Consider the following 8,682-nt stretch of genomic DNA (forward strand, 5'->3'; position numbering starts at 1 on the left):
CCCAGGGATGCCTAGTCATTTCTCCATACTGAAAACCAGGAAGTGCATTCTACCTACCTTCAAAATCATGCAGTCTTATTTATTATTTAGATCTTGGATACTTCTAACAGGTGGGATAACATTAGGATAACATGTACCCTAACTAGGACTGAAGCTTTTCTGAAACCTGAGAGAGGCAGATCTGGGCTGGGACTCCCGGCCTGTAGTGCTCCTACAGCTTACTAGTGGAAAGAGGGGTGGGGCCTTCACATGGAGGACATTGACTGAGCTCTTGGCAACATACTTAACCTATAGTCTGAAGTTGCTTCCCTTTACACCATAGGTTCTTTCCGTGGGCTTTTTGTTTGGTTTTATCCCTTTAAATTGTACATTTGGGCTCTTGGTCTGTAGGGATCACAAGGAAGCTTCCAAATATAGATCGGCTTCCTCGATTCTTCAGATGGAAGTGGTCCAAAGCCCCGATTGATCTAGTATTTGCTCGTCTGACCTCAAATTGAATACTCTATATTCACGATAGTAATTTACTACGTGAGATGTTTAGGAAAACACAAGCAGGAGACCTGTACAATATTGTAATTCATGAACCTGGGGAGCTTAGCAAATGGGTAGAATCAGGTTATGGAAACTTCTAGGTTCTTTGCCCTCCAGGTGGGCTCTTCCCTCTTCCTGACCTGAGACACTTCCTTGGTGGAGTTCTTGCCTCCAGCACCCGGTATTGGAAAGTTGGGTTTTGGCGTGTTGGGAAATACCTACGATTTAACCTTTGACTTGAATCTGCTTCATTTCATTTTAATAAAGTAACAAGTTTATCCCTCCATTTTTTAATACAACTGAAAGGCTAATCCAAAACACAAATAAAAATGCTGTACCTTCTCGAAATAAGCTTGAACTATAAAGAATATGGGGTTTTCACTAAAAGACAGACAGAGAAAGAAAGAAAGAAAGAAAGAAAGAAAGAAAGAAAGAAAGAAAGAGAGAGAGAGAGAAGGAAGGAGGGAGGAAGGAGGGAGGGAAGGAAGGAAGGAAGGAAGGAAGGAAGGAAGGAAGGAAGGAAGGAAGGAAAAAGGATGGGTCACAGTTCCCATTAGCAAAGCTGTGGGGATAGGGAGGACTTCTTACCAGATACAAACTTAGCTCATTAAATTAGATTAGCTCATTACATTCTGGAAGAGACTAGCATTTGAACTGATAGACTGAGTAAAGAAGAGTAGTCTCACCAGTGCCAGTGAACATCATCAAATCTCTTGAGGGCCTGAATAGAACAAAAAGGCAGAGAAAGGCCAAATTCACTCTCCACCTGAATCGAGATGTCCACCCTCTGCCCTCAGACATCAGTGCTCCTGGTTCTCAGGCCTTTGAAGTATACTACAGACTGAATTACACCACAGGCTCCCCTGGTTTTCCAGACAGCAGATTGTGGACTTGGCCTCCACAATTGTGTGAGCCATTTTCTATAACAAATCTCTCTCTCTCTCTGTGTCTCTCTGTCTCTCTGTCTGTTTGTCTCTCTGTCTCTCTCTCTCCATCTCTCTCTTTTTCCATCTCTCTCTAATTTTTTGGTTCTGTTTCTTTAGAAAACCCTGACTAATACTTACCTTGATTACTTCCCAAAGGCCACATCTCCTAGTACCTTCCCGTTGGGAGTTAGGGTTTCAACATGTGAATTTGTGGGGGACATGAACATGCCGTCCACAAAACCACATTAGGCTTGCCCAGAAGAGCTGCTAGGAAGCAGAAAGAATTGGCAATGAGCCTACACTAGTGCACAGCTGAAGCTCTCTGATGAGCGAGCGGTCGCAGGTAGCATGGTCCCAGGTTGCTATCAGCCCCATGGAGGAGATGGAAATACGGTGGAGTTGAAGTATTGTCACAGAAATAAAGACCCCATGACTGGGTATTTTGTACAAGGTGCTATATAGCAGGTGAGGCACTCACCTCCTCTCCTGTTGGCTAACCTCCTGCAACGTTGGCCTGGTTCTTCCCGGCAACCTGGGGAAAGATGGCAAGCTCTCTACATCCAGCCACCTTTCTCTCTCTTCCTTGCATCTTTCCCCTGGAAGGCCTATATATGATGTCTCTCACTGCCTGCTAGAATGTTTCATCTCAGAAGCGAAAGGCGTTGACATGGTCTGAACCTGAAAGTGGATTTAGATATGTTAGCAGCATTAGATCTTTAGCGCCTCCAACCCACTTTGATAATTCTGAGGCCGTGCTTTGCTGGCAAATCACATCGCTTCCTGACCTCGGAATTCCTTTCAATCTGCTGCATCGCCATGGAACCTTCCCAGGTGGACTCCATCCTGCTTAACACATGTCAGTCATTTCAGCCTTCTCGGCACTGATGTTTAAATATAGCTTGTTTATGCTCCTAACTGTGCTTTTGCCTTTATTTTCCTTTTGCTGTGTTCTTAAGGATTTTTTGGATGTCTTCCTTTGCCCCTCTAACGGCAGCAGCAACAGTGACAATGACAACAGTGCTGTCATTTGTGGAGATCTAGCTCTGTGACTGTCCCTGTGCTTCACACCTCGGAAACAAACATTATTTTGTTGAAACCTCATGCTAATCCCCTGAGTTAGATATTTTAAGATTTGTTTTCTTTGAGAAGTAATATATTAACGCCTGCATACTGCAAAATATTTAAAGAAACAGAACTGTTTCTAATACAACTGAAAGCACCCCTCTCGTTTTCTTCTCCATGGTTACCATTAATAACCCCGGAATGTGTTTCCTTCCAGATCCTGTGTGCGTGCGACTGTGTGTTTGTGTGTGTACATTTGTTCCCACAAAAGCTTGGATGCAGATTTTTAATATAAATGGAATCATAGAATAAATATGGTTTTGTGGTTTTCCTTTTCACTTAACAATACATCTTAGAACTAGTATGAGGGAATAACTGTGCCTATGTCACAGACAAGGAAATGGAGTCTTGAGGAGATTAAACAGCTTGATCCTATTAGGTAGTAATTTCCATTACGTGATAGGTTCCTTGAAAGCGGCATAATCTTTCTGTTTTCTGTTTATGTTTATAGCTACCTTATTCCAGAAGTCTGATGCTTTCTTTCTATTCCCGTTCTTGCAGCCGGATCCCTTCTTACCTCTGTGTGCCTGAGTCTCAGCCTACCCAATACCTGTAATTTGAGTCATGCTTTAGTTTCACTATACCTCATCTAAGGGTAGCGCATTCCCCACCTGAGGGAATTCGAACACCTTCCATCTGCTGCCTGCTTGCCTATGGAATTCCCCTTGTCCCTAAACCTGCTGATGCTACACTTTTCAGGTTTGACATTGACTGGTGTTACGGTGCTCATTGACTTTCCTGCCATATACTGTGTTGCTAGGCTGGGCTTCCTGCCAGTACCTGCAGCTGACTCTCTTTTCTTCACCTCTCTTTCCGGCCCCCGTATGTGCCCTCCATCACAGGGTGGTTCCATTCCAGGTCCCTGGAAGCGTGCTTCACCCTACCGACCCCCTGCCTGCCTTATGTTGAGATGAAACGCCACTTGCCATCACTTTAGGAAAATACAGTAAAACCTTGGATTGCTTGTTCTGCGAGTGTTCCACAAGACAAGCAAACATTTCTAATAAATTTTAACTTGATAAACAAGCAACGTCTTGCAATACGGGTAGTACATGACACTGAATATCACATGATCACAACTGAGCCAATGGTTCTTCTCTCTCTCTCGCTGCAGAATTGTGGGTGATTGTCTCCCATGCTCTTATGTTCGGTCACAGGCCAGGTGTTTGGGAGAAATAAATGATTTTTCAGAATGTTGGAAGGTGCCCACAACTAGTACTGGTGTATTTTTTGTCACTTCAAAGCACCTATGGACAGTCCTTTGCTTTTCCATACAAGAGTAAGCTTAGGAATGCTCTGCTTCATTCTAGGTCAAGCTGCCTGCAGATATAGACCCTTTCCCTTGCTCCTTTATTGCCAGTTACATTAAATACAGTATATGACAAGAGTTTATTAATACTGTACTGTAGTCAACATCCGTGCGAGTGCATACAATGGCACCCATGCAGAAAAAGGTTGAAAAGAAAGGCGGTAAAAAGAAGGAAATGACGGTGGAAGTCAAGAAAGAAATCACCAAGAAGTAAGAACAAGGTATGCAAGTGGCTGAAATGGCAAGATTTTATAGGAAATCTACATCTGCATCTCATCTGCAGTGGAGGAGAAAAGGACAGAGGAATCCCTCACTTAAATGAGATTGCTGAGATGTGTAAAATGTGGGAAACAGTGTAAAATTTTGCAGAAAAGCACCACCTGAAGAAGGTTATAGCAGTGCAAATGATGAATCTGTTTAAGGGCAAGTCAATGTCCCATTTCCACAATATCCTCGAAAGGGGGCAAAAGAGGGTGTCATTGGATAGGCTCCTTGTTAAAGTTGCACAAAAAGAAAAAGATTCTGTTTACCCAATAAATAACAGTGATTCCATTAGTGATAGTGAACGTTGTCCCACACAGTAACCCTCCTCTGTCTTGTCTCCCTCACACCAGCCATGAAGGTTTTCAGAGGTAAGTTGCAGGTTAGTTTGTTTATTTTTCTTTATATTTTGTATTTTCTTTATTATTTTGCATTATATTCCAGTATTGTAATCATTTTTATATGACTATTTTTGGGTCGTGGAATGAATGATCTGAGTTTCCATTATTTCTTATGGGGAAATTCACTTTGATATACAAAAGTGCTTTGGGTTACAAGCATGTTTCTGGAACGAATTACGTATGCTCACAAACCAAGGTTTTACTGTACTAGATTCATAAGCTGAGATTACAGTATATTCCTTTGAGAGAAAAACAAATCTACAATCAAGGATTTGACATAAGGAAGAGCAGATACGGTGAACCAATGGTTTACATTTTTATTTCTCATTTCTTTAACATTTATGAAATGGTTATTCTGTTTAGGCTAATCAGCAACATTTCCTCTGGCCATCCTGAGCTTCTTGGTTTCTTTTATAAAAAATAATACTGCTTTTCTGTTTTCTTTTCTTTTAAGAATTAATCATCTAGAGATTGAAGGATTTTTTTTATAGACCTTTGAAACTCTTACTCATGAGGCGTTTCTATTTTAGTAAATAGTCTTTCTTAATTCCTCAGCAACCTGTCTGATTTCTCTCATTTCTTTATCAGTGATACTGTGATTTTTCAGTCACCCAGAATGGATACATGGGAATCATTATGTATCCTTATCTTTTCTCTTCAGTTGTCTGCCTGTGCCTTGGTCACATGCTCGGCTCAGAACTACATCCTTGTTGGGGCGCTTGGGTGGCTCAGTTGGTTAAGCGTCCAACTCTTGATTTTGGCTCAGGTCATCATCTTCTGGTCATAAGATTCAGCTCCATGTAAGGCTCTGCATTGGGTATGGAGCCTGCTTGGGATTCTCTCTCCTTCTGCCCCTCCCCCATGAGGGCACACACACACACACACACACACACACACACACACTCTCTCTCTCTCAAGAAAAAAAAAAAAAAAAAGGGAACTACATCTTTATTTATCTTCCAAATTCACTTTGCCCTTTCCTTTACTACTTACCACCCCAAGTTGTGATATCCTTTTTCTGTAAGCATTATCATTCCCATACTCAAAATCTAAAATGCTTCTTATTGTCCACTAGACCTGGCTCAAAGAGATAAGAATTGCCTACTTTTTTCTCCCATGTATCCATCCGCAGACTACCATGGCTGTGCCAGTTCTGATCAGACAACATTTACAAGACACTTCACTTACAGGACAAATAATTATTCCTAGTAATGAATCACAGCCTTTAATTTCAAATATTTATCCAGTTTTCTCAGGGAGTTGATCTTCAAACTCCTCTGTAATCTAACCCTATTTTCCTATCCAATCTTAGTCCTTTCTTTCCCAATAAAAACATTTTTATTATCCTGTAAATATGCAGTGCATCTTTCTGCTGTCAAGCCATTGATCAGGTTCTACCCACCTTTGCAATGCTTTCCCCTGATGAATGGGAAAGTCACTGGCTGTAACATGCGTCATCCTTGGCCTCCACTAGCACACTTTTGTGGGAAGTGCAAAAAGGTGCCCTTTTAGGATGGATCGGTTGCATAAAGGCACAGCTTTCGTCAAAATATTTCATTTCCCTGCTGGAATGCTTTGCTGTATAAGCTGGTAACGGTTAGATTTTGGCCCCCCCACTCTCCCCATCCCTCAGTTGGAGACCTTTGTGCACCATATGAATTGCACAATGACGTACAGCAGCACTATTTAATCCATCATCTGTTGGCCAATTTGGTTGACCCAACTGGCAAGGAGAATTTATTTTTTCTCCTCCAATATTCCCTTCTCCTATCCAAACCCAATGCAAGCTTTATGGCTCTGCTGGTAACTTATTTCCCTCATTAGGACACCAGCCCTCAAAATGGACTCAGCTGAATAACACATACACAACCTCTATTACAAAATTTATTTCTTGGTATATTCTGTTTTGGTTTCTTGAGTGTTTCTTAGGTTGGATTTATCTTTCTTGATTAGGAAGTTCCTCAAGATGGAGAATATTACTTAGATCTTTTCTCTAGTCAATAAACTCAACACAAAAGCAAACATATCTATATATTTTATTATATCCAAGTTGCCATTAATTGTAAGATACATTATTATTCTACTTACCACTAAAAAAGAAAAAAAAAAGAAAACACTGAAAATTGGACAGTAATTTCAATTTCTATTTTAAATTTATTGAAAGTAACTTTTAAATTTATTTTCAATGACTTGGTTATACAGCACCCTCATACATATATAAAATGGACTATATAAGCTAAATATGTTTAGTTAAAATATTCCTAAAGCCTCACAGTTTCTGACTATTTTGAATCATTTCTCGATTCACATGTTGAGGCCTGTGCTTTCCCACAGTGTGGTTCTCTCTGTGCTTTTGAGATCAATGTTGATGTAGCAGTTCTTTTAAGATCATTTAACTGTTGGGGCGCCTGGGTGGCTCAGTCGGTTAAGCGTCTGACTTCAGCTCAGGTCACCATCTTGCAGTCTGTGAGTTCGAGCCCCGCGTCGGGCTCTGGGCTGATGGCTCAGAGCCTGGAGCCTGCTTCCCATTCTGTGTCTCCCTCTCCCTCTGCCCCTCCCCCATTCATGCTCTGTCTCTCCCTGTCTCAAAAATAAATAAACGTTAAAAAAAATTAAAAAAAAAAAAGATCATTTCACTGTTGTTTGGAACATTTTCTTTCAAGCCGCACATACCCATCTTGCAAATTTTGATGCTATATATTTCTTGATATTACCAGAGAAAGTCAACAAAACTCAACGACTTAGTCTTATATTAATTCCTCAAAAATTCTTACAGAGATTTTTCTATTTTTTTAAGGTTTTATTTATTTATTTTGAAAGAGTGAGAGAGAGAGAGAGAGAGAGAGAGAGAGAGACAGAGACAGAGAGAGACAGAGAGAGAGGGAGAGAGAGAATCCCAAGCAGGGATGTGGGGCTCAAACTCAGGTATCCGCGAGATCATGACCTGAGTCAAAACCAAGAGTTAGACACTTAACTGAGCCACAAAGCCCCCCCCCCACCCAGAACTTTTTCAATAAAATGTCAAGGGATTGTAATTTTCCAGTTATGTCACCAGAATATCAACCAAGTTTGTATATGAATAGGTAGTGACATTTACATCTTTATGGACACCAGGCTGCCAGCAGCATGAAGACACCGTTGCTTCTAACACTCATCACTATTTTAGAGGTACTAAAAAGGAGAAAACCGTGTTTTAGTAGAGATGAAATACAGGAATAATTGCTCAGTTAACTTACCTCAGTGGATTAAAATTGAATATAATTTTTTTTAACTTTTTAATGTTTGTTTACATTTTAGAGACAGAGAGAGACGGAAAGTGTGTGTGAGCGGTGGAGTGGCAGAGAGAGAGGGAGATGCAGAAGCCAAAGCAGGATCCAGACTGTCAGCACAGAGCCCGACGCGGGGCTCGAACCCACAAACTGTGAGGTCATGACCTGAACTAAAGTCGGACGCTTAACCGACTGAACCACCCAGGCGCCCCAGAATAGAATTTTTTTTTTTAATGAGAAAAGTCTTGGGTAGGTGGCAGCACTGTTATGTAGAGAAATTATTGGACATGTCTTATAAGGACTGTGGTCCAGCTTTTGCCATTAAACTACGTATGACCTTTTAATTCTACCTATCTGGATTTTTAGTGTTGTTGCTTAAAAAAATGAGCACATTGAACTAAATGATCTCTAAAAGTTTCCCAACACTAATAGTCATGGCACCTGAAAGAGATGAGATTGAAATTTTAAATCACTAGCCCAGATTCTTGTCCAACAAAACATCCCTTGGACTACAATTCTGGCCAAAAGATTTGAATTTGTCTGATGCAATCTGGCATAAGCTATGTGTGACAAAGGCTGGACTCACTGGGAATGAGAGGACGCAATCCTTATCCATCTGAAGAGAAATTGCCCGTGTGCAAACTCTCCTGGTAGGGGTGGTGGCGGTGGGGAGGAGGAAGTAATCAAGAAGATTAACCCGAGAGTTCATTTGTATGGAAAGCACTAGACTTTTGGAGATCTCCCTCCCTCCCACCCTGAATATTGACAAAGGACCAGAGGCATTCTGCTGGAAGGAAATTAGATTGCAAAATGGTTAATCCTCCCCAAATGGAAATCTGGTCGAGAATTTATGCGTGGAGCCT

This window comes from Puma concolor, chromosome B1 (assembly GCF_028749965.1).
Source record: "Puma concolor isolate L17-30 chromosome B1, mPumCon1.1.hap2, whole genome shotgun sequence".
Lineage (NCBI taxonomy): Eukaryota > Metazoa > Chordata > Mammalia > Carnivora > Felidae > Puma > Puma concolor.